The sequence below is a fragment of the Muntiacus reevesi genome, chromosome 1 (assembly GCF_963930625.1).
Source record: "Muntiacus reevesi chromosome 1, mMunRee1.1, whole genome shotgun sequence".
NCBI lineage: Eukaryota > Metazoa > Chordata > Mammalia > Artiodactyla > Cervidae > Muntiacus > Muntiacus reevesi.
Genome location: NC_089249.1, coordinates 82,092,077 through 82,103,151, shown reverse-complemented (window position 1 = coordinate 82,103,151; position 11,075 = coordinate 82,092,077). Strand labels below are relative to the sequence as shown.

The window sequence follows — 11,075 nt, the reverse complement described above, 5'->3', positions numbered from 1 at the left end:
TGTTTGAGCTTTATAAAAAGTAGTTTTAGGGCATTCCCTGGCGGGTGGTCCAGTGGTTAGGACTTGGTACTTTCACTGCCAGGGCCTGGGTTCAATCCCTGGTCAGGGAACTAAGATGCCACAAGCTGTGTGGCAAGGCCCTCCCCCAAAAAAGTCCTATACCCTGAGATTTACAGGACTTGGTTTTTAACAAACATTTTGTTTCTTAGGTTCTTCAAAGTTGCTGCACTTAGCGGCTGCTTATTCATTTTTCATGGATGCATATGTATTCTGGGGATGTTCTACAGTCTCACTATTTTCCTGTAGATGAATCTGGCATTGCCTTTAGTTATTTTTCTAGCATCAAAAGGATCTCAGTGTTTTTTGTACATATCTCCTGATGCACCCATACAGGAATTTCTCTAGGATACTTTACAGGATAACGATGAATTGTTCTTCAAAGTGGTTGTATGGATTTGCACTCCTTCCTGCAGTCTAAGAATTCCTATTGAACTCGTCCTTTCTAGCCCTTAGGACCACTACAAGTTCTTAATTTCTGCCAGTCCAGTGAGGATAAAATGATAACTCATTGTGATCTTAATTTGTATTTCTCTAATTACTAATGAGGTTAATTATCCTTTAATTTAAAAAAAAATAGGTCTTTGTATTTACTTTTTTTTTTTTGTATTTCCATTTTTGTGAAATATTTCTTTTGTTCATTTTTCTCTTGAGTTCTTTTTTTCTTTGGTGGGCTGGTTCTTCATTGCTATGCAGGGGCTTTCTCTATTTGCTGTGTGCAGGCTCCTTACGGCAATGGCTTCTCTTGTTGCATAGCACAGAATCTAGGCTTGAGGTTTCAGTAGTTGTGGCGCACCGGCTTTAGTTGCCTTGCAACATGTGGAATCTTCCCGGACCAAGGACTAAACCCATGTCCCTTGCATTGGCAGGCAGATTCTTACCCACTGTACCACCAGGGAAGTCCTTGAGTTAGCTTTGTATTGATGTTTTATAGAAGTTCTTTATTCTTAGTATTAAATCATTATTTATTATATATTGTTAGAAGTATGTCAAATTTATGACTTGTCTTTTCACTTTTTTTTGGCATATAGTGTGTGCTTAAGGGATCTTAGTTCCTCAACCGGTGATTGAACCTAGGCCCTGGGAGTGAAAGCACTGACTCCTAACCACTGGACCACCAGGGAATTCCTTTTCATTTTTTAAAAGGTACCAAATTTAGTGACAAAATTTTTAAATTTAATGTCAGATTTCTCAATCTTTTCTTTCAAAGTTAGTGTTTCTTGTGTCCAGCAAACTCTTCCATAGGTACAGAAAGATATTCTATTTTTTTCTGAAAGTTCTATGGTTTTGCCTTTCACATAGAAATTCCTTATTCTGCCTCAGTGTACACTGAGATAGGGATCCAATTTCAGTTTATTGTAATATGGAAAGCCACTTGTTACAGCATTATTTATTGGGGGAGAAAAAAAACCTTTCACTGTAGTGCTACTTCTGCCTGGGCCAAGATTCCATGAATTTAATTTGCAGTATCCTGAAGTCAGACCTTAAAGCTTGAATGTAAACAAGGTTCCACAAAATCAAACTAAAAAACCTACCCTGTGCTTACATTATGTTCATATTGGATGTGTACCATTTCTAAATAGTTTGAAAATGTGTATGTTGAGCAGGACACTAGTATTTTTTGAATCACATATTTACTTGAGAGAAATGGCTCATCATCTAGGACTTGGCAGTCTTTTATAGGTGTTGGTTTTAAAGATAATGGTTACTTTGGCTTTCCTGAGTCTGGGGATAGTTTCCCAGCCAAATTATGTTTTGGCAGAGTCTGCCCATCTAGTCGTGATGGGCCGTGTCCCATCTCTGGTCCTCTGCATGCCAGCTGAGTGACTTCAGTGTTCATGAGGATGACTCAACCAACACCTTGGCCTCTTCCAATTCAGACATCATCACAGTTCATTCTTTTGTATTTACGGCAACACCGTGGTTCACATCCACCTTAAGAGATGCTCCCGGCTGATTCAAATACTCGGCCCATGGACCCTTCTTTTTTTCAGCTCTCCCACTTTGATAGTCCATGTGTGCTTTTCAACAGTACTGTGAAAAAATGTATGTACACTGGGCAATTCCATTTCAGGAATTTAAATAATCAGAAATAACACAGATTTGTACAAGGATGTTGAAAGAATGGGAGCAACCTCATATCCAACAATTATGTTACATCACTGTGGAATATTACACACTGTCAGTAAGTTTTATTTTGGAAAAACATTTAATGATACTGAATATATGATTATATTAGCAGATGCTTGTATAACAGTGTGCGAGACTATTCTAAATGCTTCACACTTGCATATCATTCAGCTTCCACGACCCTATGAGGTAGCTGTAGCATCATTAATCCTAGTTTATAAATAAGGAAACTGAAAGCCAGAGAGGGAGGTAACTTACTTTACAGTGATGGTGCTGACAGTGTGGTGTGTGAACCTCTTAGAGTCCCCAAGACTTCTTTAGGGAGTTTGTGAGGTCAAAACTATTATCACCATTAATACTGTGTTAGGATGTTTTTCTTCTCTTCATGATGATGATACTTGCAGTGATGCCGAAGCAGTGCGGGTAAAACTTTTGGTTCCTTAGCATGAATCTAAGACAGTGGCAGTCCACACACCCCTGGATTGAAAAAAAACACAAAAGCTGTTGATGAAGCAGTAAAATCATGACTTGTATTAAGTCTCAACCTTTTAAAAATATTTATTTCTTTTGGCTGTGATGGGTCTTTGTTGTTGCTCATGGGATTTCTCTACTTGTGACAGATTGCATTGGAAGGCAGATTCTTAACCACTGGGCCACCAGGGAAGTCCCTAAATCTCAGCCCTTGAGTTCACATCTTTAGTATGTCTGAGGTAAAGTGGGACCTACATAGAGCATGTGGCTGCATCCTGGGGTCAATGATGGACTTGAGGGACGGTACTTGAGCAGTTGTTTGACTTGTGAGATGAACTAGCCACTTTTTTTTTTTTTTAAGTAAAATAGCATTTTTGCTTGAAAGAATAATGCCAGGGGCTTCCCTGGTGGCTCAGAGGTAAAGAATCTGCCTGCCATTACATGCGACCTGGGTTTGATCCCTGGTCCGGGAAGATCCCACATGCTGTGAAGCCCGTGTACCGCAACTATTGAGCCTGCACTCTAGAAATCGGAAACTGCAACTGCTGAGCCCACTTGCCACAACTACTGAAGCCCTCACACCCATGCTCTGCAACAAGAGAAGTCACGGCAATGAGAAAGAAGCTTGTGCACTGCAACTACAGAATATTCCCGCCGCTTACCACAACTCAAGTAAGGCTGGAGCAGCAACGAAGACCCAGTGCAGCCAAAAAATAGAATAACTACCAGGCAAACTGGTTATTTAGACTTGAGTATTTGGCAAACACTTTCTCAAAAGTAAATGATGTAAGCCTCACTTCAAGGAAAACAACTGACAGTTTTTGTTGTCCGTGATGAAATTTGAGTTCTCAGGTGAAATTTTGAATTTTGGAAAACTTGCATGTGCCACAGTGAACTTGACATTCTCAAAATATTTTAGATGGGTGATATTAATACGTTCCTATTATGTATCAGAGTAGTGTATTGTAATGTGTCAACATTAGGAAGCTCTGCGTTAGGCAGTGAATCAATATTCTCCAAATGATCCATTTCAAATGCAAAAAAAAGAGGAAAGCAATGCATTCAGATGTAACAGATTACAAAAAGTATACTGATATGGTTTGGGATCCCACATGGTGGCTGACATTTTAAAGACTACTGTGTATTGAATTCCCCTGGTGGTATAACCAACCAGAAGGGTTAATTTTGAATCCATACTGGATTTGCTTCTGTGACTTTAATTCTTATATTGCCGCTTTTGTTATGATAGGCATATGTAAATGCCTCAGGGAGACTTGCCCAGCCCCTTCCACCTGACCTTTGGGCTTGGGTGTCTTTGTTTGGTTCACTGGGAGATAGCTTGACCCTGCCCACCTGCGAAGGGTCTTAAGGAAGTGAAACTAACACATCCCTCTGCCCCTGGCTTGCCATTCTAGGAGATAATAAGGGATTAAATATGATAGAGTGCTTGAAGAACTATGGACTGAGGTTCGTGACATTGTACAAGAGGCAGCGATCAAGACCATCCTCAAGAAAAAGAAATGCAAAAAAGCAAAATGGTTGTCTGAGGAGGCCTTACAAATAACTGAGAAAAGAGAAGCTAAAGGCAAAGGAGAAAAGGTAAAATACACCCATTTGAATGCAGAGTTCCAAAGAATAGCAAGGAGAGATAAGAAAGCCTTCCTCAGTGATCAATGCAAAGAAATAGAGGAAAACAATAGAATGGGAAAGATTAGAGACCTCTTCAAGAAAATTAGAGATACCAAGTGAAAATTTCATGCAAAGAAGGATACAATAAAGGACAGAAATGGTATGGATCTAACAGAAACAGATATTAAGAAGAGGTGGCAAGAATACACGGAAGAATTGTACAGAAAAGATTCTCATGATCCAGATCCAGATGGCATGACAACTCTCCTAGAGCCAGACATCATGGAAGGTGAAGTCAAGTGGGCCTTAGGAAGCATCACTATGAACAAAGCTAGTGGGGGTGATGGAATTCCAGTTGAGCTATTTCAAATCCTAAAAGATGATGCTGTGAAAGTGCTGCACTCAATATGCCAGCAAATTTGGAAAACTCAGCAGTGGCCACAGAACTGGAAAAGGTCAGTTTTCATTCCAATCCCAAAGAAAGGCAATGCCAAAGAATGCTCAAACTACGCACAATTGCGCTCATCTCATACACTAGTAAAGTAATGCTCAAAATTCTCCAAGCCAGGCTTCAACAGTATGTGAACCGTGAACTTCCAGATGTTCAAGCTGGATTTAGAAAAGGCAGAGGAACCAGAGATCAAATTGTCAACATCCATTGGATCATCGAAAAAGCAAGAGAGTTCCAGAAAAAACATCTACTTCTGCTTTATTGATTATGCCAAAGCCTTTGACTGTGTGGATCACAACAAACTGGAAAGTTCTTAAAGAGATGGGAATACCAGACCACCTGACCTGCCTCCTAAGAAACCTATATGCAAGTCAAGAAGCAACAGAACTGGACTTGGAACAACAGACTTGTTCCAAATCAGGAAAGGAGTACATCAAGGCTGTATATTGTCACCCTGCTTATTTAATTTATATGCAGAGTACATCATGCTAAATGTCAGGCTGGAGGAAGCACAAGCTGGAATCAAGATTGCCAGGAGAAATATCAATAACATCAGATATGCAGATGACACCACCCTTATGGCAGAAAGCCAAGAACTAAAGAGCCTTTTAATGAAAGTGAAAGAGAGTGAAAAAGTTGTCTTAAAACTCAACATTCACAGAAGAGGAGACACAGAAGTACAGAACAGACTTTTGAACTCTGGGGGAGAACGTGAGGGTGGGATGTTTTGAAAGAACAGCATGTATACTATCTATGGTGAAACGGACCACCAGCCCAGGTGGGATGCATGAGTCAGGTGCTCTTGCCTGGTGCACTGGGAGGACCCTGAGGAGTCGGGTGGGGAGGGAGGTGGGAGGGGGGATCGGGATGGGGAATACGTGTAACTATATGGCTGATTCATGTCAATGTATGACAAAACCCACTGAAATGTTATAAAGTGATTGGCCTCCAACTAATAAAATAATATTTAAAAAAAAAAAAAAAAAAAAAAAAAACTCAACATTCAGAAAACTAAGATCATGGCATCTGGTTCCATCACTCCATGGCAAATAGGAGGGCAAACAATAGAAACAGTGAGAGACTTTATTTTCTTGGTCTCCAAAATCACTGCAGATGGTGACTGCAGCCATGAAATTAAAAGACACTTGCTCCTTTGAAGAAAAGCTATGACCAACCTAGACAGCATATTAAAAGCAGAACATTACTTTGCCAACAAAGGTCCATCTAGTCAAAGCTATGGTTTTTTCAGTAGTCATGTATTGATGTTAGAGTTGGACTATAAAGAAAGCTGAATGCCTAAGAATTGATGCTTTTGAACTGTGGTGTTGGAAAAGACTCTTGAGAGTCCCTTGAACTGCAAGGAGATCAAACCAGTCAATCCTAAAGGAAATTAGTACTGAATATTCATTGGAAGGACTGATACTGAAGCTGAAGCTCCAATACTTTGGCCACCTAATGTGAAGAACTGACATTAGAAAAGACCCTGATGTTGGGAAAGATTGAAGGCGGGAGGAGAAGGGGAAGACAGAGGAAGAGATGGTTGGATGGCATCACTGACTCAATGAACATGAGTTTGTGTAAGCTCTGGGAGTTGGTGATGGACAAGGAAGCCTGGTGTGCTGAAGTCCATGGGATCACAGAGTCGGACACGATTGAGTGAATGAAATTAACTGAAATGGTCATTTTACTTTGTTTCTTCACCTCCCCCCCAACTCTGACCCATAAAAGAACTTGGCTTCCAGACCCTGACAAGGTGGTTATTTTGACGCACTAGCCTGAAATCTTCTGTCAGCCTCTCAGTCGATGAGCTTGAACTTGGTAACAGTGGCGCAGAGGATAGGAAGCCACCTTCCAATGCAGGGAACGTAGGTTCGATCCTTGGTTCAGGAAGATTCCACATGCTGCAGAGCAAACTAAGCTCATGCACCACAACTGCTGAGACTGCCTGCCGCAACAACTGAGAGCCGATGCTCCTCAACATGAGAAGCTGGTGCACCATAATGAAAAGTAAGCGCCCACTTGCAGCGACTAGAGAAAACTTGTGCAAAGCAATGAAGACCCAGCACAGACAAAAATAAATAAAAATTAAAATGACTGTGTATCAAGATTTGGTGTAGTATCAAGAAAGAATATCCACATTTATCTGAAAAGGCATTTTGAAATATTCCTCCCTTTTGTAACAATATATTTGAAAGGTCATATTTTCTTTATGTATGCCAATCAAAACAACAAATTGAATGCAGATACAGATATCATCTGTTAAAGAAACTTGCAAAAATGTAAAACAGTACACCCTTCTCATTACATTTTTGTTTTGGAGAATGTAGTTGTTTTTCATAGAAACTGAACTATGTTAACATGTAATGTGTTTATGGTTGCTATTTCTTACAGGATTAATATTTTTTAAATTTCTGTTTTAATTTCTAATATAGTAAATATCAATGCATATGTAATGTACATAAACAAAAGCTTTTGGGAATCTTCAGTTTTTAAGAGGGTAAAGACTGCCATGCTCTTGTGACCAAATCAGACACGAATCCCTCTTCTTGTGTAGAGACTTCTTCGCGGAACTAAGTTCCTCCTGGGCTATTCAAGGACTTCTTTCCTGCTAAAGTTCAAGTGGGTAATAATGAAACTGAGTTTGGTGCAAGCAAGACAGGGTTTTATGCAATGGCCAGAGAACAGGGGTTCTAAAAACACCTCCCCAAAGGGAGGGGAGTAAGGGAGTTTTAAGGCCTAGGAGGCAGACATTTATTCAGGACTCCAGGAAGGAGAAGGGGATTTTCAGGGGCAGCCAGGACATGGGCAGTCTTCCACTCTCCTTTGCACACAGCATAAATCATCCCTGTTAGACTGCAAACACCCACTTTGGTTGGCGATCTTAAGATGGTAGTAAGAAGCAAAAGTAGTGCTCTAACACCTCCAGGTTCCATCTACCTGCTGCGGTCAAGTCAGAGCTATTTCGGGGGCGGTTGGCCTGTACTTTCGCTTAAAGTACAGCTGCAAAGCATCTCTGCCAAATAACAGGTACTTTCAAAACAAACACAGATCAATCAGAGCAGAGTCCTTCAGCTCTCAGGGGTTAGTGTGGAAACACAGAGATCAATGAAGGCAAGGAAAGCAGTGACCTTTTAGCCTACTTCGTCCACCAACTTGGATCTTGCCAGGTCAGTCTGGTTTTGGCTCTGACTTTTGTAACCTATTGATAAAACAAAAGTAGCCTGTAAGGTTAAAAACAAATAGTTTCTACTCCTAAGGCCTGCTACATAGCATGCATGTGTGCTAAGTTGCTTCGGTTGTGTCTGACTCTTTGCAACCCTATGGACTGTAGCCTGCCAGGCTCCTCTGTCTATGGGACTCTCTAGGCAAGAATATTGGAGCAGGTTGCCACTCCCTGCAGGCAATATTCACGACCCAGGAATCGAACTCTCATCTCTTATATCTCCTGCGTTGGTAGGTGAGTTCTTTACTGCTAGTGCCACCTGGGACACTTAAATGTTTAAATATACCTAATTGTTTCCTAGCTTAATACAAGGACTGGCAAGACAATGGTGAAAAGGGCTTCCCACGTAGCTCAGTGGTAAAGAATCTGCTTTCTAATGCAGGAGATGTGGGTTTGATCCCTAGGTCAGGAAGATCCCATGGAGAAGAAAATGGTATCCCTCTCCAGTGTTCTTGCCTGTGAAATCCCATAGACAGAGGAGCCTCGTGGGCAGCCTACAGTCCATGGGGTCACAAAAGAATTGTACACAACTTAGCACCTAAACAACATTTATTTCTGGACTATAGAAACTCAGAGTTGGGGGGAAGGAGTTGCTTTTATGAATGTTTGAAAATGTTTCAGGATGTTACTTTTGTAGTACAGGGAAACATGTAAAATTACTTCTTTGAACTCTCTTTTTTACTGATAGCTTCCTCTTTGCTTTGTTTCTATCTCTAATGACCAAAGGCCTCTTAACCTATCATTTAAACCACTATCTTTCCAGTGATTTTTATCTCCCAAGCTCCTTTTTAACCCACACTTGCCCAGCTAAACTGCAAGCATGGATTGGTTCTCAACCACCTACCTTTTCAATATTTTCATCTGGACTTGTCAGTTTCAGAGAAGTTAAGTCATTTGAATAAAGACACTTAATTAATTAGGGGTCATAGCGGTCACAGTCTATCTCACTAAAATGTGAGCCTCCACGAAATGACTATTTCCCATTATCAGCAGTCCTCTCATCATTTCCTTGCAGCAATTACTTCATCACACTTTCTTCTACTCCCCCATCACTCTCAGCAGAAGACATCACCTTTACAAAGGGAGTCAAGGCCATTAGGCAGTAAGTTCTGAAAGTTCTGAACCTCTTCTCTTATCTTCTTCAGCCTCTCCTGGCAGCAGTTAAGCCCTCTCTCTCTCCTGTCTCTCTTGTCTTCAGCATCTGCTCGGCCAGTGCTTTTCCCTTGGCATATAAGCATCAAGTCCACACTGTCAATAACCTTACCTGAGACTTTATGCTTTGCTGGTTGATATTTTATTTTGCAATGAAATCTATTTCCTTTATAATTAAAAAAAATAGGTTATTTATGGAAAGGGAAAATGCTCATGATGTATGAAATAAAACAAGAAACCTTCAAAGTAGATAATTTTTATTCAAAATGTCTCCTCTGTCAACTGGGTTTATAGAAGAACTGTCTCTTCTTTTCACTTTTCTGTGCTTTCTGAGTTGAATAAAAAGACTATGTAACTACTTTTGTAATCAGAAAAGCTCACATGTTGTCTTGCAAAAGTAAAACCACCATCACAGCAAAAAGAACAAAATACCTAGTAATAAACCTACCCAAGGAGGCAAAAGATCTGTACTTGGAAAACTTTGAGACACTGATGAAAGAAATAAAAGATTCACAGATAGAGAGATATACCATGTTCTTAGATTGGAAGAATCAACACTGTGAAAGGGACTGTACTACTCAAAGCAATCTACATATTCAGTGCAATCTCTATCAAATTACCAATGGCATTCTTCACAGAGTTTGGACAAAAATTTTATAATTTATGTGGAAACACAAGAGACCCACAAGAGATAAAGCAATTTTGAGAACTAAATACAGAGTTGGAAGAATCAGTTTCCCTGAGCTTAGACTATACTATAAAGCTAAGGTAATCAAAACAGTATGGCACTGGCACCAAAATAGAAATATGAATCAATGGAACAGGATAAAAAGTCCAGAGATTAAACCCATGCTCCTATGGTCACCTAATCTATGACAAAAGAGGCAAGAATTTACAGTGGAGAAAAGGCAGCCTGTTCAATAAGTGGTGCTAGGAAAACTGGACAGTTAAATGAAAAAGAATCAAGTTAGAACACTTCCTAACACCATAGACAAAAATAAACTCAGAATGAATTAAAGTCCTAAATATAAGACCGGACACTATAAAACTCTTAGAGGAAAGCATAGGCAGAACATGCTGACATAATCACAACAAGATCTTTTAGACCCATCTCCTAGAGTAATAAAATAGAAGCAAAAATGAACAAATAGGATCTAATTAAACTTAAAAGCTTTTGGACAGCAAAAGTAACCAAAAACAAAATGAAAAGACAACCCTCAGAATGGGAGAAAATATCTGGAAATGAAGCAACTGACAAGGGATTAATCTCCAAAATATACAAACAGTTCATGCAGCTCAATATAAAAAAAAAATCACCAAATCAAAAAGTGGGCAGAAGATTGAAATAGACATTTCTCCAGAAGACATACAGATGGCTGAGAGGCACATGAAAAAGATACTCAGCATCACTAGTTATCAGAGAAATGCAAATCCAAACAACATGAGGTATCACCTCACACTCCTCAAAATGTTTTTGTTGTTCAGACACTACTGTTGTGGTCTGTGTGCAGGTTGGAAAAGAATTTCCAGTTTCATGAGGCAGAATGAGAGGAGAATAAAGTTTGAGTGGGAGGTGCTGTTAGAACAGTGGGCTGGCTCAAGGGAGAGCTGAACACTTTCACAGGCTTGCAGCTGTTTTTTACAGCCTCAAAACAGAAAATTCCTACTTGAAGGGTGGCATTAGGTGATTGGTTAGGATGCTATAGGGTGGATAGTAGGGTGGTATTTTACATAATATGGAGTCAAAGAACTGGCCAGTTTAGATCTGGAGGCTCATGGCAACAGTACCAATGGGGCTTGGTCAGTTCTAGAGATTTTTGTCCTGTGACTTGGATATAGGGCTCCACATCTGTGACCTTGGTATAGGGCTCCACAGCTAAGTTGTGTCTGACTCATTGCAACCCCGTGTGCTGCAGTAGGCCAGGCTCCTCTGTCCTCCACTATCTTCCAGAGTTTGCTCAA

General features: G+C 40.2%; 1 non-coding gene across 1 annotated transcript; it reads left to right on the top strand.

Annotated features, from left to right (window-relative positions):
- Positions 1-34: 34 nt before the first annotated feature.
- Positions 35-110, top strand: TRNAE-UUC (transfer RNA glutamic acid (anticodon UUC)). Its single transcript has one exon. It is a non-coding gene; the product is annotated as a tRNA-Glu (tRNA).
- The last annotated feature ends 10,965 nt before the right edge of the window (positions 111-11,075 follow it).